Source organism: Notolepis coatsorum (assembly GCF_963971535.1).
Source record: "Notolepis coatsorum genome assembly, chromosome: 3".
Classification (NCBI taxonomy): Eukaryota; Metazoa; Chordata; class Actinopteri; order Aulopiformes; family Paralepididae; genus Notolepis; species Notolepis coatsorum.
This window is the reverse complement of record NC_140167.1, coordinates 104,944,613-104,962,186: the sequence shown is the minus strand read 5'-3', so window position 1 is coordinate 104,962,186 and position 17,574 is coordinate 104,944,613. Positions and strand designations below refer to the sequence as shown.

General features: G+C 42.1%; 1 protein-coding gene across 1 annotated transcript in view; it reads right to left on the bottom strand.

The window, feature by feature from the left end:
• The window catches only part of cog3 (component of oligomeric golgi complex 3), a 102,856-nt gene that overhangs the window by 78,541 nt on the left and 6,741 nt on the right, over window positions 1-17,574 (bottom strand). The window lies entirely within an intron of this gene.

The window sequence follows — 17,574 nt, the reverse complement described above, 5'->3', positions numbered from 1 at the left end:
CTCTCTCTCCCTCCCTCCCTCCCTCTCTCTCTCCCTCTCTCTCTCCCTCTCCTTCGCAGAGTGCATGCAGTCTAGGTGTCGGGTTTCACTCTGCCTCGCAGAGTTTGAGGAAGTGGTTTCTACTCGCTCTGCTATCGCTGTGTAGGCTGTCCGCTTACCCAGCGCCCACTGACATCAGCATGCGCCTCAAATCAGAAAGACCTAATTAAATCGAGCAGGAAATGGTCTGAGCTGAATGAGAGCAATCCGCCAATATGGTATTTAGACACAAAAACACATTGATACTAACTCCTATTACTATCATACAATGCTAGAGAATGAAAAATGACATTTATAATGCATGTCACCTTTAATAAAGTATTTTTTTATATAAATTTTTTTTATATCCTCAAACTAAATCCTCAATTTGAATAAAGTGATTAATCTGATTAAATTCGTTTTTTTTTAATTAAATCAACGTTCTTTAATGAATATAACTCATCAGTTTCGTCAACATAAATAATCCAATAAGGGCACGGTTGGTACAAAAGTGATGGTGACGTCTTGATGGAGCGCTGAGTGCCAAGTGGATGCAGATAATGTTTTCTAAAAAAAATTATGACGAGTCATATACTATAATAGTATAATACTATAATTAGTGTAGCCTAATCTTTATCTGCAACTGTGAAGAAAAATCCCATTGGTTTAAACAGAATGAATACACATAAAAAAGAAATATAAAAAAAAAGAAATAATAATAATATTTTTAATTTTTTATAAAAAAATAAAAAAATAAATATTGATTTAGAACGTAACGAACGAAGGTCAGAACGTTCGGGCTCAGCCCTACAGTAGAGTAGGATGTAGGGCTGACCTTTTTTTGGAATTCGAAGCCTCTGGGCCGAGATTCAATTTTAATTCGAAGCTTTGAGATAAAAATAAATATATATAATAATAAGAAGAAAATATTTTTTTTTTATTTTTTTTATTTTTTTTATGTTGTGGGACTTGTACAGCACTTTGTTCAACTTTGTCAGTGCTGTAAAGTTTAAACCTTTTTAAATCTTAAACAAACAAAACACTTTGCTTTCATGAAATATTGTAAGCCGTCATTTGAGGCTTTATAAAAGCAGTACAATGAACACAAATCTGTCAGTGCCGAGTCCAACGCATCTTAAATAACAAACAGCATTGCTTGTTGTAGTTAACAAAGAGAGGCAGAGTTGATTTAGCAAAAAAAAGAAAAAGAAAACATATATATTTTTTTTAATATAATCGAATTTTATTTTCATATTCCAATCGCATGCCCATCGAACGAAGCTTTGAAGTATTTAAGACAGCCCTAGCAGGATGTACCCCTTTAGATTTAAAGGACAATTGTCCACCCTCTAGCGAGGACACAAGATGTATTCAGTTGTCCAATTATTTGACAGGTTCAAAATAATATAGAATATCATGAAAATACTTGCACAACAGCCAATGAAACAGAAGCATACCCCACAATGATGGGAGCTTTCCTACAAAATTGTCTTCCCTCAACTGCTAGGCTAGTTGAAATGCAACTTCCTACTGTACTTGGCAAACAGCACCACTGACAGCAATAACTGTAGCACTGGCTAGGGATGGGAATCGAAAACCGGTTCCAGTTGGGAACCGGTTCCTAATTGTCAGATTCTTGGAATCGCATGCCTCCATGACTATCGATTCCTCTATCGATGCCATGTTTTTCTGACCGTTGCGCATTTCAAAACAATAACGTTAGCGTTAGCATGTAGCCATGGCAGACTATTTGATTCCTTACGCTCGAAATTGCCTGGGTTTTGGTCATATGCTCTCGAAATACTCCCGCTGTTTGACTGTTTCTAAGTGCAGTGATTGAAAACTACTCGAATGCTTTAGAACCGAGTCATTCATTTAATTCGGCGCAACCTAACAGCCACGGAGCTAGCGCTGGCTAACGCTAGCTGGCGCTAGCTGACGCTGGCTAATCAAGCTCATACAGACACACAGAGAGAGATAACAGCTGACAGCAGGTAGTACAGGTACAAATACAAAAAAAGGGATGGGGGCTGTTGTGTAAACCTTGTACTCTTTAGTTCACATATAATAAGAGACAGAGGGTTGACTGTTTACTAGTAGGTACCGTGCAACATACAAACATGTCCGTGTAGCAACACGAGCCCATAGCTCACAGGACAGGGGCCCGGGGAGGGAGCTGTGTGTTGTGTGTGTGTGTGTTCTGAAAGACCAGAGACAGAGAAGTCAGAGGAATAACGACCTGTTGAATGCAACTACGGTTCAATAGATTCAATTAGTTTAAGATATTGAACTGTAGTTACATTCAACAGGTCGTTATTCAATAGATTAAATTAGTTTAAGAATAAAAAAAAAAAAAAAAAAAATACATTTTAAGAGAATCTCCAATACATTGTTTTATTTAAGTGTAGGCTATATTTATTTTTTTTTGTTTACAGTTTTTGTATTTTTCTGACATGGGGTCTCAACAATAAATGACAATCAGAAATGTCAAGTTGCATGTTGTTATTCTAACCAGCTTAGTTCTGTTGCATTTCCAATTGATTTTTTTAAACTATAAAGCAGGAATCTGCAAAGAATCGAATCGATAAGCAGAATCGATAAGGGAATCGTATCGATAAAATCTGATCAATTCCCATCCCTAGCACTGGCCCTAATAACTCAATCAGGCCTAGAAGATGAGGATAACCAAACTAAACTGAGAAATGACTATAACTAAACATTACAAAGGGTACTACAGTCAACAGCCAAAACTAGGGATGCACCGAATGGGAAATTCTTGGCCGAAACCGATACCGAAAATAGAAAACAGTTGGCCGAAAACCGAAAGCCGAAAGGCCGAAAATGATTCATAGAATAGATTTTTTTTTACCAATGTTGTGGAACATTATGATTATGGAAAAATATATGATTATGGCAAAACTTAACTTAAATAATAAATAATCACTATTATGGGTCCATAAAACATTTATTCAGCACTTCTGAATGCATACAGTACATTAATTCCATCTTTTCTCTGGCTGCCGCAGCAGACATCTGTGCTCTACTGAGTGCACCTTTCTAGTCCCCAGCTGAATGTGCTCGCTTGACTCGGCACAGTAGACGCGCGACAGACAGACAGCGTCAATGTGAGAAACACAACCCCCCCCCCCCCCCCCCTCTCGCTGTGAAAAATATGCATATTAGATCACTCAGTGATTAACCGCGACGGGCATATAGTAAATAAGGATATAAAAGCATGTTAAATACGCATTTATTGGACGCGTTGCGCGCAGAGTTTACATAGAAACAGCGCGACATCATCACGACAACACGCGAATAATATGCATATTAGATCACTCCTACCGCGACAGGCATATAGTAAATAAGGATATAAAAGCATGTTAAAGACGCATTTATTGGACGGGTTGCGCGCAGAGTTTACATAGAAACAGCGCGACTCCCGACAGCATCACATCACATCACAACAACACGCAAGGTTGTTAGGTTGTTTCTGTTTCTGTGATATATTTTCGGTGAAAAAACTCTTTCGGCCAAAAGCCGAAAGGCCATTTTTTGCCATTTTCGGCCGAAAACTTTCGGTGCCGAAATTTCGGTGCATCCCTAGCCAAAACCTAACAGCAGTAGGGGTCATGGTAGGCCAGCGAGAGTATAGGCTCACGTCAAGATCAAGATTGTTTCAATTTCTACTCCGTTTCGAGTAGAGTATACAGTATATAGAAGAGGTTCAGGGCAAAGATGAAGAAATTATCAACAGCAGGCAACAAACACCCCTGGACAATGAATAATCCAAATCCAGACAATATGTTCAAATAAGGGAGGTCAGGAACAAAATCACTCAGAACCTCGTGCAAAACACGCTAAAATGCTCACAGAAAATTTAAAAAAATTCTACTTTCTAGCAATCCAAACAATGAACCAATGATAAATTAGCTAGCTAGCTTAGCACAAATAAATGGAAGCCGATATGGATCAGTTAGCCTAGCTGTTGGCCTCTCCCCGAGTTTTAAGCTAGGCTAACGTATCAGCTTCCATTGAAACTCAGGGATTAAAGCAAAAAAAATCTCCCGACAGAACTTTTTTTCAGGCCAAGTCATATTCTTATTTTAACCTCCACTGTATTTTTTTAATAGCGTTAGCGTTTTAAGGGAGCCTACTTGTAGAGCCTACTGTCCTGACTGTGACTATAGACCCTACTGTTGTGGTTGTTGTGCCAGGCAGGGAGGCTGTGTGCTGGAGAGCGTGAATGCTTGTGGCGCTAGCTTCTGATTGATGGCAAGCTAGCACCCTTTTCCCATTACTTTGAACCATGAACTAAACGGCTTGTTATCATACAAACAAGGGACTAAACACGTTTTGCAATTATGCCACAACAACAATGGACAGTCTCCTCCCCACCGTTTGTATATATTTTTTACCACCCACCCACCCCCTCCTAATGTACAGTCTCCTCCTCATCATATGTATATATTTACTGTTAGGATCTCTGGGTAACAGTACTGTATATTTGCATATCGTATATGTTACAAATGTAACAGTACCATATACATGTAAGTCATGTATGTCCCTATGTCATAAATGTCATGATGTCATGTATGTTGTGTATGTCATAAATGTCACTATGAATTGAAAATGGGGGACCCTGATGATGTAAACAAGACAAACGTCTTTCTCTGGTCTGCATCCCCTTAACAATTGTGTGTATTGCTACTTTGTTAGTAGTAGTAATAGTAGTGTTGCAGACTAACAGTTGGTAAGCATGCACTCAAGTGTGTAGTGAAACACAGATGAGCAATGACCGGAGTGTTGAATGTCCCGTGACTAAGACGGGGAGGACGTGACCCTCTTTGCGCCGCCCCCGTGCCTCAAATAGATCCGCTATCAGCTCTATCTTTAATCTTTCAAAATGTTCAGTTGCTATCGCTATTAGCTTTATCTTTAATCTTTCAAAATGTTCAGTTGCTATTGCATGCACTCATCTGTGTTTCACTACACACATGAGTGCATGCTTACCAACTGTCCGTCTGCAACACTACTATCACCAACATCTAAGAAGGGAGATCCCCCCTTGAATGGCCCTTCTAAGGTTTCTCTCCTCCACACTGCCTGTGGAGCTTTTTTCCCTATTGTTAGGTTTTAGTGAGTTTTTCCTTACCTTCGCGTGGGGTATGTCTGGGAGTGCTTGCATTCTTTAATTTTTAATTTTTTTTTTGCATTCATCTAAAAATGTTTGGACCTTATGGTGTTCTTGTTCTGTTCTTGACTTATTGTTATGTTTTCTTCTTGACTTGTTTAAAGAAGACCTGTACGGCCCATGGGGACATTAACGTGTGTTGTCGGGCCTTATAATAAATTTGATTTGATTTGATTTATGAGTGCATGCAATAGCAACTGAACATTTTGAAAGATTAAAGATATAGCTGATAGCGATAGCAACTGAACATTTTGAAAGATTGAAGATAGAGCTGATAGCGAATCTATTTGAGGCACAACAGGTTGATGTGGCTCTTTTAAGTGAAACGCATCTTTTATTGGCTGACAATGTAAAGCTGGCGGATAAAGTATATCAAAACATAAGCTCCTCCTCCTTTGGCACCAAATCCTGTGGTGTAGCTATAGTAGTGAAACGGAAGTTGAATATTAAATTGTTGGACGTGTGGTCTGATACAGATGGTCGAATAACTATTGCCAAGATAGATTACTTTAACAGGAAAATTGCTTTGGTAGCGGCTTATGCCCCTAATGTCTATGACACAACTTCTATGCTTCACTCACTAGAGCGATGCTAGATCTCCCTGAATATTCATTTATAATTGGTGCGGATTTTAATGCCATCTGGGATCCCTTGATCGATAAATCTAGTCTCAGCACAACCCATGACCAGAGACAATCCTCTACGGCACTACAGGCCTGGTCCAAGGACACAGGAGTAAATGATTTGTGGCGATCGCTCAATCCAACGGCGCGAGTTTTCCTTTTTCTCAGCAAGACACAGGACATTTTCTAGAATAGATTATGTTTTTGCATCCCCTAGACTATTTGATAGCTTTGACGTTGAATTGAGGACCACAATTATTTACTCCTAAAAGCCTCATTCAGTAGAATGACATCCAGAGCCCCAAGATGGCGCTTTAACTCGACATTGTTGAAAAACAAATGAATTCATCCTGCAATTTAAAGTTAAACTCATTGAATTCCTGCAGTTTAATACGGGTTCGGTACAAGACCCCAGAACTTTATGGATATCTGTAAAGGGTTTTATCAGGAATAACACTACTATATTTGCCTCCAACCTCCGCAAGAAACGTCTATCCAAATTGGTAGAAGTGGAAGTGCTTCACTATTCGTTGTTCTCCTCTTTACAACGCAACTACTCGTGTCGACTGGAGTCTCAAATTAAAGTGTTGAAAAAGGAGATTAACTACATTTTAAGACAACAATCTGATTTTCAAATACACAGAACAAGACAACATTATTACTTTCATGGCTCTAAACCTAGTCACCTACTAGCTATGAAGATACGATCCAGTGAACAATTTGCGGATATCCCTGCCATCAAGGACCAACAGGGAATGGTTATCACAGACCCCAAAAAAATCAACAAGACTTTTCGTACGTTTTACTCTAACCTGTACGAGTCAGAAGTGATCTTCGATCATAATAAACTGGAGAAATTCCTTGATCAAATTAACTTACCTCAACTCTCAGAGGAAGACGCTAAACGGTTAGAAGCACCTATTACACTAGAGGAACTTAGGGAGGCTATTTCTGACTTGCAAAGTGGTAAGGCCCCTGGCTGGGACGGCATTCCACCCGAACTGTACCTCTCATGCTGGGATGTAATTGGACCCCTATTACTTGATTTTACACTCAATAAAAGAGGGGAACTTCTCCAGGGATGTCAATATGGCACTCATATCTGTCCTACTTAAGAAAGATAAAGACCCCACCGAATGCGGCAGTTATAGACCCTTAAGCCTCCTTGGAACCGATCTCAAGCTGTACGCTAAGGTACTAGCCATCCGACTTCAAAAGCATATGACATCTTTAGTTCACCCTGATCAGACAGGCTTCATAAGAGGGCGACTGATCACGGATAATATTAGACGGTTACTGCATGTGATAGATGCCAGCAAGGATGCCTCGCCTCCTACAGCTGTATTATCCTTAGACGCGATGAAAGCCTTTGACAGGTTGGAATGGTCTTATTTATGGGTAGTACTTAGAAGGATGGGGTTAGGTGATGGGTTCATTCATATGATCAAAGTACTATATACAGATCCATCAGCCATGATTTTAACAGGTAAATTCTGCTCTCCACACTTCCCTGTATCGCGCTCGTCCAGACAGCATTGTCCTCTTAGTCCCAGACTATTTGCTCTATCCCTAGAACCTTTAGCACAGTACATAAGACAATCCCAGTCCATAGCACCGATCTCAATTAAGGGCACACAGCATCACATTAGCTTATATGCAGACGATATAATCTTGTTCATGCAAAACCGTGCCACCTCCCTACCTCATCTTCTAAAAGTAATAGATGATTTTGGCAATCTATCAGGATTTAAGATAAACTGGCCAAAATCGGCCTTCCTTCCACTTAATATGACTGCGAAGGCTACCACCCTCCCAGCAAATATACCCATGGTAGAACACTTTAGATGTCTTGGAGTTGAAATATTCCCTACGATAAGCCAAACGGTGAAGTATAATTACTCTGGATTGCTAGACAGGATCACAAATGACTTCGGCAGGTGGTCAAAATTAAAATACTCATTACAGGCCCGAGCGTCAATAGTTAAGATGAATGTTTTGCCCAGAATTAACTTCATCAGCTCAATGTTGCCAGTACCCACTCCTGTTGGTTACTGGCAAAAACTACACTCCGCTGCATATAAATTTATTTGGAACAACAAACGTCCACGATTAAAAAGATCCACTGCGGGGGGGCAGGTGGCGCACGGAGATTACGTTCGTCACCAACACCGGGAGACACTAGGATTCGCCTGTTCGAATCCAGCTCCCGGCGTTGCTATCAGCTTGGCTGGCCTCTCACACTGATACAATTGGCTGTATCAGGGGGTGGGAAAGCTGAAGGGTGGGTCCTGGGCGTTGTGGACAGCGACCCCTACAGTTCGGTCGGGGCGCCTGCTCAGCGAGGGTTGGAACTGAGGAGAGATAGTGTGGCCTCCCACACGCTACACTCTCCCCGGTGAGAACCTGCGCGGCCAGGTTGGCCTGCCCCAGGGCTGCACATGCGTCGGAGGAAAGCATGCGACAGTCTCCGGTCTCCCGGACCAACAGTAGGGGAAAGTACGCAACAACCAGGAAGGGTGGGATGGGAGAAAAATCGGGAAAAAGGAGGGGAAGAAAGATTAAAAAAAAAAAGATCCACTGCACAGAGAAATAAATCCGACAGGGGTTTAGCCTTTCCAGAATTCTACTATTACTTTAAAGCGTTCTCTTTAAGACCACTGATCACTTGGTTTGATTCTCAAGCATTGGTATCCTGGAGACCATTAGAGGAGAACATAGTGGCACCACATAGACTGCAGGATATAGTGTACACCAACTTATCAATTAAACAATGCAACTTGAGATTTGGCCCTCTTATTACACATGTGATCCGGATATGGCGTGACACAGAAAAAGTGTACTAACCACCATAAATGGCACAGGCATTCTCCCGTATTTAATAACAATTCAATCCTTATTGCACATCAACCTATCAGATATCCTGGATGGGAAAAGAAAGGCATACACACATTGGGGGATATCTTCGATGAACATGGTCTCCACAGTTATCAAGATATATTCAACAAATTTAACCTCACCAGTTCCACTTATCTCTTCTATCTACAAATAAGAGCAGCTTTGAGGGCTCACAGAGTCCCATTAGATATTCCACTTGAGCACCACAGATTTCACAAATTCTTTTATGACAAGGAGACGTCGAGAGGCTTCGTCTCTGACTTTTATCGCCACTTACTTACGTCCTCATATACGGTCCTTCCCCTAGACTCGGTTTGTAGGAAGGATATCCCAAACCTGGAAGTAGATTTTGATTGGGATGCAGTCTGGGAAAATGTTCGGCTATCATCACGCAACCCAGATCACCAACAGATTAATCTTAATTTTGTTCATAGGATTTACCTGACCCCTAGACGATTGGACCTAATGGGTCTCAGATCGGACTCTCGATGCTCCTTGTGTTCAAACGGTGCTATTGGTACATATATGCATATATAGATCCTTAGGAACTTCTACTCATGTACAATAGAGAGCATCCTGACTGGCAACATCACCTCCTGGTTTGGGAATAGCACTGCACAAGACCGTAGCAGACTACAAAGAGTGACACGTTCAGCCGAACGCACAATTGGAGGGGGGCTTCCCACCCTCCAGAACATTTACAACAAGCGGTGCAGGGGGAAGGCTAAGAGAATTATTAAGGACTCGAGCCACCCGAACAACTGCCTCTTTGAACTGCTGCGGTCAGGCAAGCGATACAGGAGTCTTAAGGCGAGCACAGAAAGACTCAGAAGAAGCTTCTATCCCCAGGCCATCAGGCTGCTAAACGAACAATAAACACTATGCAACAACCATCAAATGCACACAGCACACACACCCACTCACTTAAACCACACTTTATATTTATTGATAAAGGATTTGCACTACAACTCGTACACCTACTGTAAATTGTACCTAAATTGCACCTCATCCCATTTCTGCCTTGCACTATATAGTATTGTATATTAGTACACCGCAATGGGGAGCGACGACGCCTCTCTAGCGGACAAACTCAACTCCTTCTACGCTCGGTTCGGTGTAGACAGTGTCGCCGCTAGCCCTCTGGCTAGTGACGTCACTGGCGCACCGGCTGTTGTGGAGGGGGGGGGGCAACCGCGGGGGGGCGGGGGCGCTCTCTCGTTGTCGGAACACAGTGTGAGAAGAGCATTTATGCAGGTGAACACCAGGAAGGCTGCAGGCCCAGATGGTATAACAGGACGCATACTTAAGTCCTGTGCAAACCAGCTTGCCCCGGTGTTCACCGCCATATTTAATCAATCCCTGGCGGAGTCAGTAGTCCCTGCCTGCTTCAAGATGTCTACCATCATCCCTGTACCGAAGAAACCCTCCCCAACATGTCCAAATGATTACAGACCGGTGGCACTCACCTCTGTGGTCATGAAATGTTTCGAGAGGCTGGTCAAGGACCACATTTGTGCCTCTCTCCCCAGCGATATGGACCCTATGCAATTTGCATACAGGACAAACAGGTCCACTGATGACGCTGTCTCCCAGGTACTGCACAGCACTCTCTCCCACCTTGACCGTCAGAAGGGGGGCTATGTGAGACTGCTGTTCATTGACTACAGCTCAGCGTTCAACACCATAGTCCCCACCAGACTGGTGGACAAGCTGATCGAGCTAGGCCTGAGCTCCGCCCTGAGCGCCTGGGTACTGGACTTTCTGAGTGAAAGACCCCAGGCGGTCAGGGTGGGGGGTCAGACCTCCAACACCATCACCCTGAGCATCGGGTCCCCCCAGGGCTGTGTTCTAAGCCCCCTGCTGTACTCACTCTACACACACGACTGTGTGGCCAAGTTCAGCTCCAACTCCATTGTGAAGTTCGCCGACGACACGGTGGTGGTGGGGCTGATCTCGGACAACGACGAGAAGGCCTACCGGGAGGAGGTTGAGGTACTGGAACGTTGGTGCCAGGACAACAGCCTGCTCCTGAACATTGGTAAAACCAAGGAGCTGATCGTGGATTATAGGAGAGGACAGCGGGAGACACACACACCACTGAGGATTAACGGGGCTACCGTGGACAGGGTGAGCAGCTTCAAGTACCTGGGGGTCCACATCTCAGAGGACCTGACATGGTCAACACACATAGGCACAGTAGTAAAGAAAGCGAAGCAGCGCCTCTACCACCTGAGACAGTTAAGGAAGTTCAGAGTATCGGGGAAGATACTTCAGTCCTTCTACTCAGGAGCTGTAGAGAGCATCTTGACCGGAAACATCACTGCCTGGTATGGGAACAGCACGGCACAGGACAAGAAGGCCCTACAGAGTGTGGTGCGCTCAGCCGAGCGTACCACGGGTATTGCGCTACCTCCCCTGCAGGCTCTATACAACAAGAGGTGCAAATCCAGAGCCTGCAGGATAATGAAAGACCCCCACCACCCCAATAACAGCCTGTTCCAGCTGCTGAGGTCAGGCAGACGCCTGCGAATTCTAGAGACTAAGACGGAGAGGCTTAGGCTAAGCTTCTTCCCCCAGGCCATCAGAGCCTTGAACAATGAACATCGAGAGACACAGAAACTGAACTATCCACACACAAGTACATACACGACACGCACGCTGAGCACGCTCACACACTAGCAGCCACTTTAACACTCATGCCGCACACACGCACACTTATGGCCAGAGGAAAGGCCACTTAAAATAGTATAACATCAGGAACAGTGTATTGCACTACTAAAGCTAACTAGCATGTCCTATATGCTCTGTAAATACTAATGTACAGATACCGAGATGGCACACCATGTACCTGTTTATTGCACTGTTTTATTGGATTCTATTAATATGTTGTACCACTGTATTTTATTGGATTCTATTATATGTTGTACCACTGTATTGCACATCGTCGCGGGCAAGACCAGCCGCATTTCATTGTATACCTGTATGCCGTGACAATTAAAACTCTTGAATCTTGAATCTTGAATCTTGCATAGTATTGTATATTATATGGTAACTCAGTTACGTCTATTCTGCATCGAACATTGTACATATGTCTATACTGAACACTGTGAGCTCATTTTTTTACTTCTAATTTACATGCTATACTATGTTATTTTATTTCATACTTATCTTGTCTTGCACAGTCTCTGGAGCGTAACAGTAAGAAGCATTTTGTATAAAAGTATTCTGTACTTCTGTATGACAACTATTAAAGAAACTTGAACTTGAAACTTGATGTATTGGGAATGCCCTCCTGTCAAGACTTTCTGGAAAGATGTAACGTAAGATGTACATTTTTTGTATCTGACCATACCTACACTGCCTTCTGTATCGTTGTTGAATGATGTTTCTCAGTTATCGACCTCTGTACATGTAAAGAGACTCATTTTGGCGGGTCTTACGGCTGCCAAAAAGTTGATAGCGTCACGCTGGATTCAACCGGATAAAATGTGCCGGAAGGTATGGGTTCTTACCTATCTCGATGTGATTTATCTAGAGATATCCACTGCACAAATGTTAGGTGTTAATGAAGCCAGCATAGCAGTCTGGGTAGCCGTGGTGGAGAAGATAAAGGAACGCATATAAATATGTATTTTTCTGATGTTAAATGAAGTAGTGGATGTATAGTCCATGTGGGGGTCCTGAGGGGGGGGTGGGGTGGGGTGGGGAGGGAAGGGAAGAGCGAGGAAGAGCGAGCAAGAGCCCATGTATTGTATTTTTTATTTATTTCATTTTTACGTCTTTTTAATCTACATTCATTCTGATTTAATTACTGGACCGTCATTATTGTTATTATTTCTGTTATTGTCCTGTGATTTATCATTGATTATTACTGTTACTGTATTGTTTGTCTTGTTTCATGTTAAAAAAGAGAAAATAAAAAACATTTGTTAAAAAAAAAAATGAAGATCCACTGGATCAAAATGTTGTCTTATCAATAAAATGAATCTAGTTCTATAACACACTAAAATGAATTTCTGGAAAATAACCAAATTGTGCATAACTAATGACAATTCTGAAACCCATAGCGACTCAACATTCCACTAATGCATATGCACTGGTACTGTGTAAACCAAGGTTTATGCTGTTTACTAGAGCCAGATATATCGGGTGTAGTGCTTTGAATAAAGGTACATCAATTGTGAATGGTTCTAGCATTGTTCGGATTTTGACTGAATCCCTCCAAAAGGGCTGACAGGCACCACACAATGGATGACTCAATGGTTAGTCATTAGAGTTTGTTTATTTTAAACAAACTAGTTGAGATGTTTTTCTCCACAATACAACTTTTATAATTCCCACAGTTGACCATAGGCTTACCATAGCTTTACCATAGGTCAAAAACCTGTGAAACAGAACAAAATGCAGTGCATACACATTAATTAAGCATAATATTAATATACACTATATATTAATATTAATACCAACACCAATCAATCAATCAATCAATCAATTAATTAATATTAATATCAATATACATATTAATATACTATCAATACCACTATTGAATATACATACACTATTCATTTAATTTACACTATACATTTCATCAAACCAGCATGTCATGTCTCCTTTAACTGTGGGTGAAAGGAGGGAGAACTACAATGACTACATTAACCAGAATGCCTGGCAATGTTTACTTCTGCATCTCACGCAAAACACACACAAGCCACCCACACACAACGGACAAGATAGCAGTTCTCATTCATAAGAGCACACACACCAAAGTTCCACCACATGAATCTCACCGTGACAAACTGGGAAAGCCACAAAGACACTAGCTCAGCTGTGCACCTTCAGCGAAGTGCGTTAGCGGCAAACATTCAGACACAACGTTCATTCATTTAGCCAGCATCACTAACACCGTGCACATGCAAATATTATCCGCAGGCTGCATTAGCAGCCAGCAGCCAACGTGATACATTACATTGTGTTTATATGTGACATAGTCAAGTTAACAACGTTTCAATCCCTTAATCAAGTCCACTTACCAATGGGCGATGTGATCCTGTCAGTGCTATATTTAGAATGACAATCGCCAGCCACCATTTAAAAAGGCAGCTGCGCCAACTGCGCATGCTCACAAGCGCAAACACCTGTTAACTTATTTAGACCCCTTTACATATCTGATCCTTATATTAAATAAACCAAAAGTCTTCACAAGCATTGAGAGTCACTTATAATAATGCAGGACCTGTTGCAGAGTACTGTATAAATAAGTACTGTATAAATATCTTGGCATCTGGCTGAATGAGAAATGTACATTTAAATACCATATAAACAACCTTGCCAGCAAGTTGCAACAAAAAACAACTTCTTACAAACATAACCAGCTTTTCTTTGATTAGCAGGAAAAATACTGTTGTTCAGTTTTCTTTCATCTGTTCATCGGTTTTGGACTATGGTGATTCTGCTGCTTCCACTCTTAAACCACTTAATAATAATAATACATTTTATTTATAAAGCGCTTTTCAGGAACCCAAAGACGCTGACAATGAGCAAAACAAATGAACAAAGAACCACAGGGAATAAGCAACAGTATGAAAACGCAGGACATACAACCACGGGTAACAAGTAACAGATACAGAGTCCAGTAGGGGGACAGTCAGGGAAGTAAGGAAACCGAGGGGAGGGGGGGGCAGGAGAAGGGGAAAAAGTAGGGAAGGGGAAAGGGAGGTGGTAGGATGGAGGAGGGTGGTTATGGGTAGGGACGGTTGTATGCTTGGGAGAACAGGTAGGTTTTGAGTCTGGATTTGAAGGTGGAGAGTGAGGGAGAGTCTCGGACAGTCTGAGGGAGGGTGTTCCACAGTCTGGGTGCAGCTTGTGACAAAGCCCGGTCACCAAAACGTTTAAGTTTGGATGACGGGACAGTGAGGGAAAGAGTGGAAGAGGACCAGAGGGAACGGGTGGGGCGGTACTCGGAGAAGGAGGTCAGTCAGGTAGGGGGGGGGGGGGGGCAGGCTATGGAGGGCTTTGAAGGTGAGGAGTAGTGTTTTGAAGTTGATGCGTTCTAGGGCTGCAACTAACGATTATTTTGGTAGTTGACTAAACTGTAGATTATTTTTTCGATTAGTCGACTAATCTAACGATTATTTCTGTCACACCCTCCATCTCTGCTTCCTGTGGGCGCGGCTCCTTTTCCGGGCTCTTAGCAGACTTCTTAGCTTAACATAACAGACCGACAGTAAGTTTGGGGGAACTAATGGGATAACTGGGGTTGCAACAAAAGTGCAACTAGGGCTAAAAACACAATGAAATAAAATAAAATAAAATAATAATAATAATAATAATAATAATAATAATAATAATAATAATAATAATAATAATAATAATAATAATAATAATAATAATAATAATAATAATAATAATAATAATAATAATAATAATAATAATAATAATAATAATAAATAATATATCCTTCTTAGCAGACTTCTTAGCTTAACATCCCAGGGAACTAATGGGATAACTGGGGATGTTGTTTGCTCCTGACAAGAGTCTCAAAGTCTGGGGTGATGGTAGACAAAGCAACTCTGAGGTCATGCTCAATGTCCAATCTGTTCCTCTGCTTCGTCTTCAGCTGGACCAGAGCTGAGAAGCCACTTTCACAAAGATAGGTAGTGCAACAAAAAAAAATTATATTAAAAAAAATATATATATATATTTTTTTTTAATACGACGCATCAACGCAAAAATTCTGCGTCGACCAGTTTTTATGATCGACGTCGTCGATTATGTCGACTAATGGTTGCAGCCCTAATGCGTTCCTTGACCGGGAGCCAGTGAAGGACAGGAGCGATGTGTTCACTCGACTCTGTCCATCACTCTGCCCTCAGATTCATTAGATGACAGGTATGACACTCACCATCGTCTCCTGTATGATGAGGTTTGTTTGCTTTCTCTTGCAGAGAGGCGCAATAATCATTTATATTTGTTTATTTACAGAGCCCTTATTGGTAAGCTACCACCTTATATCACAACGTTGCTGGATTGTAACTTTGGACCCTATCTGACTCGCTCAAACGACCAGTGCTTGTGCTTAAAAGTCCTTCAAGCTTGTTCTGAGCTTGGAAGGTCTGCCTTTTCCCTTGATGCTGCTGACTCATGGAACATCCTTCAATGCACTTTAAAGATCAATACTCTTCCAACCTATGCACAGTTTACAATTATGATCACTGGGGCGACAGTGGCTCAGGTTAGATTCTTGCAGCGTGTCGATGTGTCCTTGAGCAAGACACTTAACGCCAAATTGCTCCCGATGTGCAGGTTGGCACCTTACATGGTTGCCTACGCCATTGATGTGTGAATGTAGGGCTGGGCGATAAAACGATAACGATAACTATCGCGATAAATTATTTCCTCGAAATAAACATGAAATGTGGTCGCAAAGTTTCGATATATCGATTTTCCAAGCTTGGATATGAGCACACGCACTAACAACCAATCAGTGAAGGAGATGGCCGACAGCGGAAGGAGACGTAGAGCTCAAGTAGCAAACGAGGCTGGCTAGGATAATTAGCTTGCACGGCGCTATTTTACAGTTTACCTGCCGAGTTGGTGTGTGTTTTGAATTCTGAGGGTAACTGTTATAGTAGTGTGGGGTATACGGTGGACGTCGTTGCAATGTATTGGGGCGGAACAGAGTATTTTAGGGTCATATTTAGTACATCGTCATGAGATACTCCGCTTGCTCTGGCTAACTGCTAACGTGCGCGGACTGATGACGACATCAACTCGACTCTCGAGACATTCGCAGCAGCAAAACAAGTCTATTAATAGCCCGTCCATCGGCGCCGGGCATAAGAAGTTAATTAAACTTGACAGACATTATATCGACGATAATTATCGATATCGAGTTATATGAAAATAATTTTATAATTTTATCGCGATAACGTTTTTGGCCATATCGCCCAGCCCTATGTGAATGTGTGCGTGAATGGGTGAATGTAAGGAACAAAAATAGTAAAGCACACAACATAAAAGTGCTATATAAAATGCACCTACTAACCACTGCGTATCAGTCTGTCACCATTTTAGCTGATTTTCTTTGTTTTATCTTCATTTTAATCTTGTATTTTAGGTGATTTCCCATGTCTAGTTGTATTACTACTTTTTATCGTGTCATATTTCTTTTTAACAGTCATCATTGGAGCAACCTCAATGATTTTACAAGCACAGATAAGGGTTTGATGATGGTGAAGATGATGATGATGATAGTAATCTTCCTCTACTAGCAGAAGCAGATACGAAATTCCTAAACCCTGTGTGACATTAGCGCTCGCAGACACATATCAGCCGCAAGAAATGCAGGCTGAACTGGCTCCTAAACTCACACCCACAAACAGCTCACAACTAGGGATGCCCCGATCGATCGGCCACTGATCGTTATCGGCCGATAATCAGTATAAATATGCGATCGGTGATCGGTGATAATGCTTTATTTTCGCCGATCGTCAAACCCGATCTCACTCGCTGTCGCTGAGTTCTGTCTCAGACACCGGAGGCTGCGGCGTCTGCTCATCCCTCCAGCCCCTCCCGCATGCATGTAAACACGGGTCTACTCTAGTGAGACGGGACACGGGAGGACGGCGTCTCCCTGAGCTAACGTTAGCTTAGCTACCGTTACAAAATGACCCAGTCAACTATTGACTTTTAGTTTAATACATGATGAGGCATTGTCTAACCGAACGGTATCTAGCCGGCCAGCTACCGATAGCTCCTGACATCAACAAACGCTCCAGCAAGTATAGTAGAGATGTGTATGATACCGGTTAGCTCGCGTTAGCGCAAGTTAGTTCACTGTTCAAAACG